This window comes from Pleurodeles waltl, chromosome 7 (assembly GCF_031143425.1).
Source record: "Pleurodeles waltl isolate 20211129_DDA chromosome 7, aPleWal1.hap1.20221129, whole genome shotgun sequence".
Taxonomy (NCBI): domain Eukaryota; kingdom Metazoa; phylum Chordata; class Amphibia; order Caudata; family Salamandridae; genus Pleurodeles; species Pleurodeles waltl.
The window spans coordinates 1,388,713,733-1,388,727,442 of record NC_090446.1 but is presented as its reverse complement, the minus strand read 5'-3'; positions in this window follow the sequence as shown (position 1 = coordinate 1,388,727,442).

Genomic DNA, 13,710 nt, shown 5'->3' with positions numbered 1-13,710 from the left:
TGACAGAACAGAAATTGAACAGTAATATGTTATCCCTTTGTTAATAATACAGCATGACTCAAAACAGGTTTGTGTGCAAAATGTGATTTATTTACAGTGCTAGATACCGGTACATGTGATTCTAAGGGTGATGGGTGGGGGTGGAGGAATATCCATGGCAGAGTCCAGTTCTCAGTCTCACAGGTGCATTGTTCTTTTGCCTGTGGAAGGATGGAGCATAGGCAGTTCATGGTTGGACAGGGTGGCAATGTGGGACAGTGGGAAGACTTGAGGGGGTATGTCCTGCTGGTGGGGGTCTTGACATCCTACTCTGTCTTTTTCTTTGGTCTCAGGCTCCTCTTACGGGGTGGTTGTTCTTCAGCAGGAGGTGGGGTTCTGGGGGGCTGTCGAGGTGTTGGGACCTCCTGTCCACTAGCGCCGGCGGAGGTGGTAGGCTGTTCCTGGTCCGGCCTAGTGACAGGGGCCCTGTGTGGTGCACCATGGTCCCGCAACGCGTCCTCTATCCTGTGGAGGGCCAGGACGATGGTCCCCATTGCGGTCCCGATGATTCTCAGCTCCTCCCTGAACCCCATGTAGCGTTCTTCCTGCTGTGCCTGGATCTCAGTGAACCTGGCCAGTACCGTCGCCATCGTCTCTTGGGAGTGGTGGTAGGCCCCCATGATGGTGGTGAGGGCCTCTTGGAGAGTGGGTTCCCTGGGCCTCTCCTCCCCCCCATGTCGCACAGCAGCCCTCCGAGCTGCCCGGTTTCCCCCGGCCTCTGTCCCCTGGCCGGTGTGCCCGCTCCCACTGCCCCCAGGTCCCTATTGTTGTTGGGGTGTCGGGTTAGCCTGGGTGCCCTGTAGTGGCAGACACACCGCTGATTGAGCTGTCCTAGAGACAGAGGCATGGGCCCGCTGGGTGGGAGCTGTGCTGGTGTCAGCAGAGGGGGTCGGGTCTGGTGTGGCCTGTGTCTGGGTGAGGGGAACCGACTGCCCAGAGGTCCCCGATGGTCCGGGCTGGTCATCAGGTTCACTGTCGACAGAGCTGCTATCCTCAGTGTGGGCCTGTTCCGGTGGTGGGATGGACACTTCTGGACCCTCCTGGCTGGTGTGTTGTCGTTCGGGTTCTGCATGGGGTAAGAGAGTTTGGTTATTGTTTCTGTGTGTGCAATAGCATGCGTGTTGTGGGTGCCCTTGTCCCCCAGTGCAGGCATTCCCTGGAGGGAGGTGTTGTGAGGGTATTTAGTGGGGGGGAGGGGTTAGTGCAGTGGTCATGCTTAGGTGATGGGTGCCCATGGTTTGTGTTGGCATGCAGGAGTTGGTGTTGGGATGGGTGGGTTGTGCTGGTGAGACATTGTCAGGAAGGATGTGTGCTGGGGGTTGGGGGTGAGGGTGGGGGTGTGGGTTTGCATGCTGGTGGGGTGTGGGGGATATAGTAGTTGAGATGGGACTTACCAGAGTCCATTCCTCCGGCTACTCCTGCGAGGCCCTGAGGATGCAGGATGGTCAAGACCTCTTGCTCCCACGATGTAAATTCGGGAGGGGTGGGTGGGGGTCCGCCGCCAGTCTTCTGGACCGCGATGTTGTGCCTGGAGACCATCGATCGGACCTTCCCCCGTAGGTCGTTCCATCTTTTGCGGATGTCCTCCCTATTCCTGGGATGCTGTCCCACCGCGTTGACCCTGTCCACGATCCGCTGCCATAGCTCCGCCTTCCTGGCTATACTGGTGTGCTGCACCTGCGAGCCGAAGAGCTGGGGTTCCACTCTTAGGATTTCCTCCACCATGACCCGGAGTTCTTGGTCCGAAAATCGTGGATGCCTTTGGGGTGCCATGGGGTGGTGTGGGTGAGGTGTGGGGTGGTGTATGTGATGAGGAGTGTGTTGGTGAGTGGTGCTTTGTGCTACTATGTGGTGTGTGTGATGGTGTAGTGTGCCTCAGTGTGTCTTGCTTTGGATTGTCTGCAGTGTCTCTCTCTCCTTCTCTCAGTAATTGGGGTCGCAGGGGTTTGTGGGTGATGTGGGTGTGTGTTTTATAGTTGGTTGATTGTGTGGGAGTGGTGTGTGTATGTGTATCAGGTGTGTGTTTTTCAAATTGTCCAATGTGGCTGTGTTTTGGTGATGTGTGTGTATTCTGACCGCGGCGGTGTGTAGCGCCAATGGAATACCGCGTTTGAATGACCGCCGTGTGGATTCGTGGGTCGTAATGGCATGGGCGTATTTCTGTTGGCGTGACGGTGGAGGTTTGGTCATCTCCAGTTTATCGCTGCCCGCCGATGTGGCGGGCTGCAGTGGAGGACGGATTTTTGGAGGTTTGGCCGTTGTGGGTCAGAATGACCGTGGCGGTTGACCGCGGCCGCGGCGGTGTTATGGCGGTCTTCTGACCGGCGGTAAGGGCATTTTACCGCCGAGGTCAGAATCACCCCCTTAGTAAGGTCCTTGCCAATTGGCCTATGCATTTCAACATACAATTTGAGGGAAAGAGCATTGGTACTGGGGCATGGCTAGCAGGCCTCAGAACACTGACAGGCCAAAAACAACAGCAAAAAGTGACCATTCAAAAAGGGGTACTTTACTACCATTTTATTCTATTTTGTTGGAAGTATCTTCTGTTATTTTTCAGAAAAGACCCTATTGTCTTTTCTTTCTTTCCTTCTTTTGTCTTTTCTTCTTCCTCCCATCTCTTAATGTCTATTGTCTTTTTGATCGATTTCGTCTTTGACACCCATATATAGTTCTCTTTTTTTACTCTATATTTTTTATTCTTATCTTAACTTGTCATATTATTATGAAACCACTATCATTAGATTCTGTATTTATACTTTCTATATTAATAACTCTTTTTAGAGATTTGTATATGCATAATACTTGTACTTTTTGTGGATTGCTACCATGTGTACATGTTTCATTTTCTGGGTCACGTTCCACCATACTATTATAAGCTAATTTTGTTTTGTTTATGTTATTTCTCTTGTGTTCTGAAAATTAATAAAATGTTCAGAACAAAAAAAAGAAACACCCGTTTCCATCTAAATCAAAATGACCTAAAAATTCTTAATGGGGGTCTATGCGTCTGCAAATCTGCTGCAGGAGGAGCACAACATTGTCAAATGATTTTGTTTCTTCTCAAGGCAGCAAGGGGGAGAAGCACTTTAAAAATCTAAAATTATTTTGTGCAGTAGCTCTATAATGAGCCACAACCCTAGTCATAATGCATATGTATCCCTCCCTTTGTTTCCCTCTGCCATGGTGTAGGGCGGGGTACAGGGGCCTAGCTTCGATTGGCGCAGCAGGTGCACTGGAACCGGGCCTAGAGGGCTGGGGAGTCCACTGAACCCTGATTATTGCTGTATTTTATAATTCAGGCAGCAGCTAGGCACATTTCCTTCCTTGTAACAGGATTCGTGGCACAGAGGCCATGCCACTGGTGGCCACCCGTCCTGATTTTTGCAGCATTGTCCATCATTTTAGGACTATGCTTGCATCCCTCGCCGGCCATGTGTTCTGCATGATGCTCACCTTCGAGGCTGCAAGGAAGTGAGGAAGTTGCTGAGCTCCCAGGGAGCAACAGGTGGTCCAGTGGGATGTTTCAGCCCCGTGCAGGGTGCCTGTCAGAGGGCAGCAGGTATCGGGCAGGTGCCTGGGCAGGGATGTCCCAGACAAGATGTTTATAGGAAGGGATGTGAGCACTTGTAGTGAGAGGCCCTGAACCAGCCGGGAAGCATCCCCAGATCTACATCCTTTATATCAGTCAGATGAGCCAGCTACCTCCTGGGGAGTTCATTCGTTATTTATTTGGTTGTTTCATAGAGTGCGCTGCAAATTAAGATTCCGTTGTAATGAATTCGCCCAATATACTCTCAATAGAAAATCTAAATATAAATTTGCGACTTCAGAAATTTTCCGCTACTTCGGGATGTGTAGTGTAATATCTGTGCACAACTTCAGAGAGATCCTTATCTAGGAGCAAGGGCGGCACTTGTGACTAGATATTGCGTTAGGGCTTTTATTAATCAGAGACAGTGGGGTTTTCTATTGATCAGGGGCAGTGAGGTCTTTTAATAATCGGGGACAGTGGGGTTTTCATTAATAAGGGACAGTGGGGTTTGTCATATTAAGGGACAGTGGGGTATTTTATTAATCAGGGCCAGCGCGGTTAATCACGGCGGTGGGGCCTTTTATTAATCAGGGTCCGAGGGGTTAATCAGGGGCAGTGGAGTCTTAGATTAATTAGCAGCAGTGGCGTGCAGATAGCCATTACCTGTTCCCTCTTGCCACAAAATATCATTAAAACACTGCAGTGCCCTGGAGGGATGTGTTGAAATTATTGTGTAGAGCGCAGCTTTCACCCGGTGTGTGCCACGGTGCTGTCAATCAATTAAAATTCAAAGCAGTCTACAGCTCTAAAATAATTAACTGCTGGAAAATATCCACGTTTTTGAATGTTTTCTGAACTGAGTAAGATCTGGAGTACGTCGGCTCAGGCGGTAGTGCGCTCCATCTTTTGGCAGCTGCTTTGAGGAATGTGCGGTCCCCAGCAATACTGAGCGACTTTTAGCAACGGCCAAGAGTGACTGCCTGCCGAGCATAATAGGCGAACCTGTGTATGAAGCGCCTGTTGGGTGGAGCCTTGTGTGAAGCACCTGTTGAGTGGAGCCTGTGTGCGAAGCACCTGTTGGGTGGAGCCTTGTGTGAAGCACTTGTTGAGTGGAGCCTGTGCGCGAAGCCCCTGTTGGGTGGAGCCTTGTGTGCAGCGCCTGTTGAGTGGAGCCTTGTGTAAAGCACCTGTTGAGTTGAGCCTGTGTGTGAAGCACCTATTGAGTCGAGCCTGTGTGTGAAGCACTTGTTGAGTGGAGCCTGTGCGCGAAGCACCTGTTGGGTGGAGCCTTGTGTGAAGCACTTGTTGAGTGGAGCCTTGTGTGAAGCACCTGTTGGGTGGAGCCTTGTGTGAATCACTTGTTGAGTGGAGCCTGTGCGCGAAGCACCTGTTGAGTGGAGCCTGTGTGTGAAGCACCTGTTGAGTGGAGCCAGTGTATGCAGCACCTGTTGAGTGGAGCCTGTGTGTGAAGCACCTGTTGAGTGGAGCCTGTGTGTGAAGCACTTGTTGAGTGGAGCCTGTGTGCGAAGCACCTGTTGGGTGGAGCCTTGTGTGAAGCACCTGTTGAGTGGAGCCTTGTGTGAAGCACCTGTTGAGTGGAGCCTGTGCTAAGCACCTGTTGAACCGAGCCAGTGTGTGCAGCACCTGTTGAGTGGAGCCTGGGTGTGAAGCGCCTGTTGAGTGGAGCCTGTGTGTGAAGCACTTGTTGAGTGGAGCCTGGGTGTGAAGCGCCTGTTGAGTGGAGCCTTGTGTGAAGCACCTGTTGAGTGGAGCCTGTGTGTGAAGCACCTGTTGAGTGGAGCCAGTGTATGCAGCACCTGTTGAGTGGAGCCTGGGTGTGAAGCACCTGTTGAGTGGAGCCAGTGTATGCAGCACCCGAGTGGAGCCTGGGTGTGAAACACTTGTTGAGTGGTGCCTTGTGTGAAGCACCTGTTGAGTGGAGCCTGTGTGTGAATCACTTGTTGAGTGGAGCCTTGTGTGAAGCACCTGTTGAGTGGAGCCTTGTGTGAAGCACCTGTTGAGTGGAGCCTCAGTGTGGTGGAGCCTGTGTGTGAAGCACCTGTTGAATGGAGCCTGGGTGTGAAGCACCTGTTGAGTGGAGCCAGTGTATGCAGCACCTGTTGAGTGGAGCCTGGTTGTGAAACACTTGTTGAGTGGTGCCTTGTGTGAAGCACCTGTTGAGTGGAGCCTGTGTGTGAATCACTTGTTGAGTGGAGCCTGTGCGCGAAGCACCTGTTGAGTGGAGCCTTGTGTGAAGCACCTGTTGAGTGGAGCCTGTGTGTGAAGCACCTGTTGAATGGAGCCTGGGTGTGAAGCACCTGTTGAGTGGAGCCTTGTGTGAAGCACCTGTTGAATCAACCTGTTTGTGAAGCACCTGTTGAGTGGAGCCAGTGTACAAAGCAGCTTTTTGAATTGAGCCGGTGAAACACCTGTGGAGTCAAGACGATGTGTGAAACAACTGTTGAGTTCAGCCAGTGTGTGAAAACCAGTTGAGTGGAGCCTGTGTGCGAAGCACCTGTTTAGTCGACCTGTTTGTGAAGCACCTGTTGAGTGAAGCCTATGTGTGAAGCACCTGTGGAGTTGACCTGTATGTGAGGCACCTGTTGAGTGGAGCCTGTGTGTGAAGCACCTGTTGAGTTGACCTCTATGTGAAGCACCTGTTGAGTGGAGCCTGTGTGTGAAGCACCTGTTGAGTCAACCTGTTTGTGAAGCACCTGGTGAGCAGAGCCTGTGTGTGAAGCACCTGTTGAGTCGTCAGGGGAGAGGGGTCATTTGATTATAAATCTTTATGGACAACACACAAGGCTTTAACGTCTATCCTATGCTTGACAGGCAACCAACAATTAGACCTCAGAGATGTGGTCCCAGGACTTTATGTCCCACATCATTCTGATTTGGCCGCAGAGTTCTGTGTCTCCTGGAGTTTTTCAGCTTCGCGACCTTGGTAATTCTAAATTGACAGAGTTGCAGATGTCAACCCAGGAAGATACAAAGGCACTCAAAATCTATGCGTTCAGACTAAAGGACAGTTCGATAATCAGCTTTAGCGAATGGAGTTTATGTTGTTTTTCATTGTTAAGTTAGCATCAATTTCAATTCCCAGATTCTTTATGCTATTGGCAAATTTAGGCTAAGGTTCTACTGAGATGTTCTATTATTGTTTGTTTATAAGTTAATTCTGTGCAGTGTAACCCAATGGACGTGCTTTTTGCCAGGACAAAACATTTGTTATCAACAGGCAAGCAATAAAGACAGACAATAATTACTAATATAACGTAATGGCGATTACACCATTTAGTTAATGTTTGATATTTTTTCAGATTAGAGTTCTCGAACCCTAGTCAGTTACTTTTATTTATTGAAAATAGAGAAGTGATTAGGTTCAATTTGAGGGAATGTTCATCTAGTAAAATTACGGTGAATGAAAGAAGAAAATATTCCCAAAACAATAATAATTAATATGATTTGTTTTTCTCTGTACACAGCAACCAATAGTAACTCCGGGCCTCATTATAAGTTTGCCGGTCTTAAGACCAAGCTTGTGGTGGCGGTCGGACTGCCGCACTCCTGGTGGTCCGACTGCCAGATTATAACCCTGGCAGTGGGACCACCGCCACTGCCAGGATCACGGATACTGACAGGGTGGTGCCAGTCGGAGTCATGGTCAGCCACGGCAGTGCCCATGGCAGCACCGTGGTGCTGATCTCAAGTCCACTTTGTGCCAGCCTTTCCATGGAGGTTTCACCACCGTGGAAAGGCTGGCAGAAAGCTATGCAGAGAGTGCGCATTCCAAGGGTGCTGTTGTGCAACTGTATTGGCGAAGCCGATACCGTGGCACTGTTTGCGCTTGGTTGACCGGCGGAAATGTTGTAATACAATGTTTCCGCCGCTCAGCCCAGTGGAAACATCATAATACGACGGGGGTGAGGCCGCCAGTATGACGGCAGCCTCACCTTCACAGGTTTGGAGGTCCAACAGTTGTAATGAGCCCCTCAGCCTGTAAATAAAAGATGATAAATATGTTAGCTCATCTTCAGGTGTAGTTCACTCTTGTACATAGCTAGACATAAGAATTCACGTGCCACTGGTCGTAGGCATTGGTATTGTAAAGTAGACCGTATAACAGATCTAATCTCCAACTCTATCAAGTCATTTAAGCTGATGGGGATGGTAAGTAGGTTTAGTATTCAACAGTTCTCTTTCTGAGTGTCAAAGTTTTCAGTTTAATTTATTCTCCTGTCTAGACAGATACCCGAATTGCTATCCATATGTTGTTTTTTAAATTAGATTTGCCCAAATATTGTTCAACAAGTGGTCTCTAACCTTTATAACTGTTCATAACAAATATCTTGTCCTCATTGCTATCCACTTTTTCACTGGGTTACGATTGCTGTGGTGTAGTGACTTATCGCCACAAAATAACATTCAGCATTCTTTGCCTTTGCTGAAGGTGGTTCCAAAATTAGAGTTATGATGAAATATTAATTTATTGGTAACTGCAACACAGGCTCCCTTCTGTACAGAAGTTACCAGCTTGGTTTAGATATGGCTACACAAACCAATGCATTGAACACCAACCTAGGAATAAGCAAGCCTGCAGGAACACTTCATTTACATATTATATTTAAACCCGTCTCCTCAAGGAAGACAGGGTTGCTCTGCCTCGTATGCACATTTGCCCCACATTCTCAGAAAGATGCTAATTTTAACTAACTGGGCCTTGGGTGGATTTAACTTCCAGCCAGGGCTGAATCTGGTTGTATTATTCTAGCACAGGGTAATGCCGAAAAATCCAGTTTTGTTTCTGATTGCCTGTCACATAACTTTGGACTTCATCCCCATTATGTCCTGATATCTCCTCAGTTCGCCTGTTGGCCTACATGTGATTGATGATCCCACAGTCCTACCAGCTTATCCAACTTCCCACCACCTTTCCATTTCCCTGTTGTGCTACGATGTATGACTCACCCCAACTTTCCTGGCTTCTCGGAAGTCCCAATGTGTCCTGATGTCACTGCGTTTCCCTAAGGACCTACATGCATCTCCCACTGCCCCAGCCCTCCCAGACTCTCAGCAGCCTCATCTTGTGGTGTCCTGATATGCATTCATGTATCCTCGGGTCCACCTGTGATTCATGTTCTGATATTGCTTCGTTTTCCCACAGACCCTTAACTGGCTCTTCTCAGCTATGGTGGGCTCTCACAATCCCTACATGAGACCTAAATCACAGGGAAAATAATATTACACAGAAAACTGTCGGGAAAGGCAACTTCCCAAAACAGCTTTTATCTATCACAATATGTGCCCGAAGTACCCAAATTGACAAGACTGGTCAAGTCAGTAATTTACATGTTACTGTGCTGTCTACAAAGTTAGGCTTTCAGTCAAATGTGTCAGCAACTCTTTATTCTCAATGCCCATTACCTGCAAATCTGTCCTCTTGCCTTTGACAAACGAAATCCTGGAGAGAGATGGGCATGTTCTGTGCCCTCTGTCCTCCAGACATCACTAATGCAAGCTCCATCCTGCATAGACAGTTAGGCAGTGTTTAATTTGCGCCGGTGTTTGCTGGGGCTCAGGACCTTAGCTGGATTTAGTGCAAGAGGAGTTATCTGAAGTGCTGGAGTTCATAATTGCAATTACTGCGGAGTAAGCAGAGTGATGAACACATGGTCTGAAAGAACGGCTGCAGCAGCTAGTTTTGTGTGACATGCACATATATTTTTCAAAAAAGGCACACTACCACCACAAAAAGGCAGTGGTGCACAAGAAGCATCTCCCTAGCTAGGAAAGCCAGGGTTTTCCTTCCCCTGGCGGATCTGAACCAGCAAGCAGCATCCTAGTTCCGTCCTTCCTGCTCGCCTCCTGCTGAACGGCTGAGCAATGAGGGAGTAGCTGGCTGATCTAGCACTGGGATGGCAGAGCCTAAACAAACAGGAGTTCTCATGTTGTCTCAAGGCAGTCAAGTGAAGCATCCAGTTTTTTTTCCCACTAAAGCCTTTTTAGGGTTGGGCCTGCGTGTGCCTGTGCTAGAGCATGCGTCTCACTTGCAAGACTCCGTTGTGTTCAGTACAAGGCTCAGAGCCTGTCTTTCGCTCACTATTTGTTGGTTTGCATCGCACTCTTCTTTACAGTCTCATAGTTCGTCAAGGCACGCCTGGCATCACTTCCCATTTTTCTGTGTGGAGAAGAGATCAAGCACTAATTGATGCAACTTAATTAGTGCCCGTCCGCTGTTCCCGATGTGATCGAGGTACTATTTGTTGTTTTTACTTTTGAGTGCCCCTTATACAGAAGGCTTGTGACTGGCAAAAACCTGCCCAGCAGACACAACGTCGCAAAATAAAGCTAACTTTATTTTATTTTGTCAAGTCGTCTTTTCTCAGTTACTCCTTTTTTAAACAAATGGCACAATACAAATTATTTAATTGTATTTCTGTCTTGGTGTGAAACCCAGCTGTGGGGCAACAAAGTGTTTTACGCTACAATTGGTCTAATATAGAAACTATAACAGAGGAAAGACCTTATCAATAGATGTGGCCCAGTTGGTGGCATTACTGGCATTTGCCAATGGTAGCTGGTTGGCCTGGTAGCAACCCAAGAAAATATCTATGCCCTAGTAATAGTTTTTTGTGAAAATTAGGAACTGCAGTTCTGCAACTTACAAAACACTAGAGCCCAGACTTCCAGCAATCTCAGGCAACGCAGCACAGCACCCAAAGTTGCTACGTATGTTGCATGAGACAGAGAAAAGGACAACTCGATATCCATAGAAATAGGTTACTCTCTTACCCTCTTCCTAGCGCGGCGCACAATCAGGCAGCCATGCGCCACTCACGTACCTGTACATCATGGTGAAATGGTGTCTGCATGAGATGGTACCCTTCCAGTCCAAAATACTATGCTTAGACTGACTTTACAACTTTTCCTACTTTTTATGCGTGCTGTACAGTGTAGCACACATGCAACATCAGAAGAGAAAGGATAAATGAAAGCATTTCTCCTTTTATCAATGTTTTCAAGTGGCGTTAATTTTTTGCATAAAACCTGGTCTACTATTGTTAGTAGACAAAGGTTTGTGTCAAAAACCATAGGTGGTACCAAAGGAACACTCATGTACCATCCATAGAACGCCCCTTGACACTGAGTAACTCAAAGCAGTGCTTTGTGCTGGTTTAAGTTCCTTTTTATTACAATTCAAAGCAAATACCAATTTGCATTAGTCTGAAAATCCCAAAACAGATTTTGCACCAAGTCTGTGTTGAAAAGTAATGCAAACACAGCACAAAATCTTTGTAAATCTGGGCCTAGATCTGAAGTTGTAGAAGCCCAGTTCAAGGTACCTTGGGAGAGGAGGAATGTTGAGGACCTTGAGGATGGCTCCTGTAATCCTGATGCTTCTGCCGTCCCACACACCTAAACACCTGAGAAAAAGAGTATCCCCAACTCTTTCCCCCTCCAGCCTCCTCTTGTGCGAGTGAGAGTGACACTAAGCGCAGTTGTCTGGTGGGTTGGTAGAAGAATAGTCAATAGTTGAAGCAGGTAGGACCTATGTTGTGAAGAGCCTTGAATATGTGGGTGAGAAGCTTGAACTGACTGTATTTCTGGATGGGGAGCCAATGGAGCTCCCTGAGGTGAGGCGAGATGTGAAATCTGCGAGGGAAGTCAAGGATGAGTCTGGTGGTAGTGTTCTGAATGGTCTGGAGTCTGTGTATGAGGTGGATCAAGATTCCAGCATAGAGTGATTTGCCATAGTCTTGTCCGCTTATAATTAGGGCTTGTGTTATGGTACTTCTGGTTGTCTGAGGGCGTCACTTGAAGAGCTTATCCAGCATTCGTAGGATAAGTAAACATGAGGCAGTGATGGCATTGATCTGTGATGCCGTAGTGAGTCTGTTATCCAGGATGAGTCCTAAGTTTCTGGTGTGATCCAGTGTGATAGGCATGGGTCCAAGTTCCATGAGCTCCAGGGGGGTTCCAGAGGACCCTCACGGTAAGCTCTTGTTCCAGAAGATTAGTACTACTGTCTTGTGCTTCAGGCAGTTCTTTTTCATCCGGTTCGCCATGCTGGTAATGCAGTATGAGAAGTTGTTCTTGGTAGTTAAGAAGTCATCCATCAAGGAAAGGATGAGCTGTGTATCACTGGCATAGGAGATGACGTTGATCCCTTGGGTTCTGATAATGTTTGTGAGCGGTGTCATGTATATGTTGAAGAGGGTTGGGCTGAGTGACAATCCTTGTGGGACTCCGCAGATTAGTTTTTTGGGTTCCGAGGGGCGTAGTTGGAACCTTAATCTCCGTGTTGTGCCTGTGAAAAAGGAGGTTATCAGTTTTAGTGCTGGTCTTTGTATTCCTGTGTCATGTAGTCTTGAGACCAGTGTGTGGTGAGAGACGTGACGAACTCTGCAGAGAGGTCAAGCAGGATGAGTGATGTGATGTCTGCTCTGTCGAGGATTTTGTATCATCGGTCCCCTTCTTTCCTCACTCTCTCTTTGTCCCTCTTTTAGATCTTGCTCACTTCCCCTTTTGTGCTGACCTCAGGGTGATGTAATATGCTTTACAACTTACCAGCATAACATAGCACAGCCGCTGATTGCATCAAGGCTCTGCTCAGCTCCCCCCCAAAAATGAATATGTATTTGACCCCTTAGGTCAGTAAAAAAGGGAAGCATATTGCATCGGACTGCCCCTTAGGACTTGTGTGCTTCTGTTCTTTGGGATGTGGAGCATATCTGTGGCATAATTCTTTCCAGCTGGAACCAATTTGGATTGAAGGACTGCCAGGCACACTGCTTCCTTACTATAGAGTTTCTTGGGTGACAGAAACACATCCAGTATGAGGAGCCAGAGAACATTCCGGGACCACCTGCCCATTCTGCCCCAGAAACTGCACGCACTGTAAGTGATTGACAAAATGACTACAGAGTAATGGATCCAGCAGTGGACAAGATGAGAACTTAGCCGACAGCAACAAACAATGCAAGTGAGCTAGCACTTGAGTAGTGTCAAGGCTTACTGCTGGTCTGCAGCCCTACCCCAATTAAAAGTCCTGTAACCATTTGTCACAGAAGCCCTCCTGCCCCACCAGGTATCGGCCCCTGGGAGCAGACCCTGTCACTGATGAGCTGAGGGTGTGACTGGGGAGATATGGAAGACGAACAAGGCCTTTTTGGGGATCCAATCTCATTTGTGAAATGGCATTCTTATTGTTGCGTCAGAAGAAGTTTATTAACCCCGAGTGAGTAATACACTTCTGCTGATCTGTGGTTATATGACCAAAGTAACTTATTATTTTTGATTAAGACTGGAGCACACAATTGGAAGAAAAACAATATCTCCTTCCTATCCAACAGGGCCACTTACCCGCAACGCATGTATCCTGAGCCCAAGGACTTTCAGGGTTGCTGCTTACTACCAATCCGGTACGCCTGGTATCACCAGCCACCAGAAGGTCACCAAATAGGAGTACAGAGGGATGCGGTTCTTGCAGGCACCCTAAACACGCCTATGAAAGCCATTTTAGGGCTTTCTGGGAAATACAACTAAGGCGATAAATATGCACACAGACTGAAAAAATAGGGGTAATATAGGGCCTGCTAGGAGTCATAGCTAAGGTCGCAAAGTCTTGCTGTGAGTCAGACCTATAGCAATACTTGGCACACCGAAAGCCACCTCTATGAGACGGCAGCATTATTGTATACAACTGCTTAAAAATAATAACATTACTATGGTGATATATATCCCACTGTCTAATGCAGCTGAGGCAGCACAGAACCTACTGGGACACACAGCCAGGCAGTAGTGGGCCTGCTAGGAGGTGAAAATGGAGCATTACAAGGATTACTAAGAGATACAGCTTGGGAAATAAGGAATCTAAAGAGGCTCCATGCAAATTAGCAATAACCAAAATATCATCTGACAATATTATTGCCTAAATATTGTTTATAAAAATATTATCCAATTGGATGTGGATCTTCTAAATGTACTCCAGATGGGCGAAATTTCTGTAAACCATATTTAGGGCACTATATTTTTGTCAGACAATATTTAGGACACAATAACACTATATTTTTGTCAGACAATATTAAGGTACCATACCACAAATGGCCTCAAACAATTTATGCATCATATGGTCT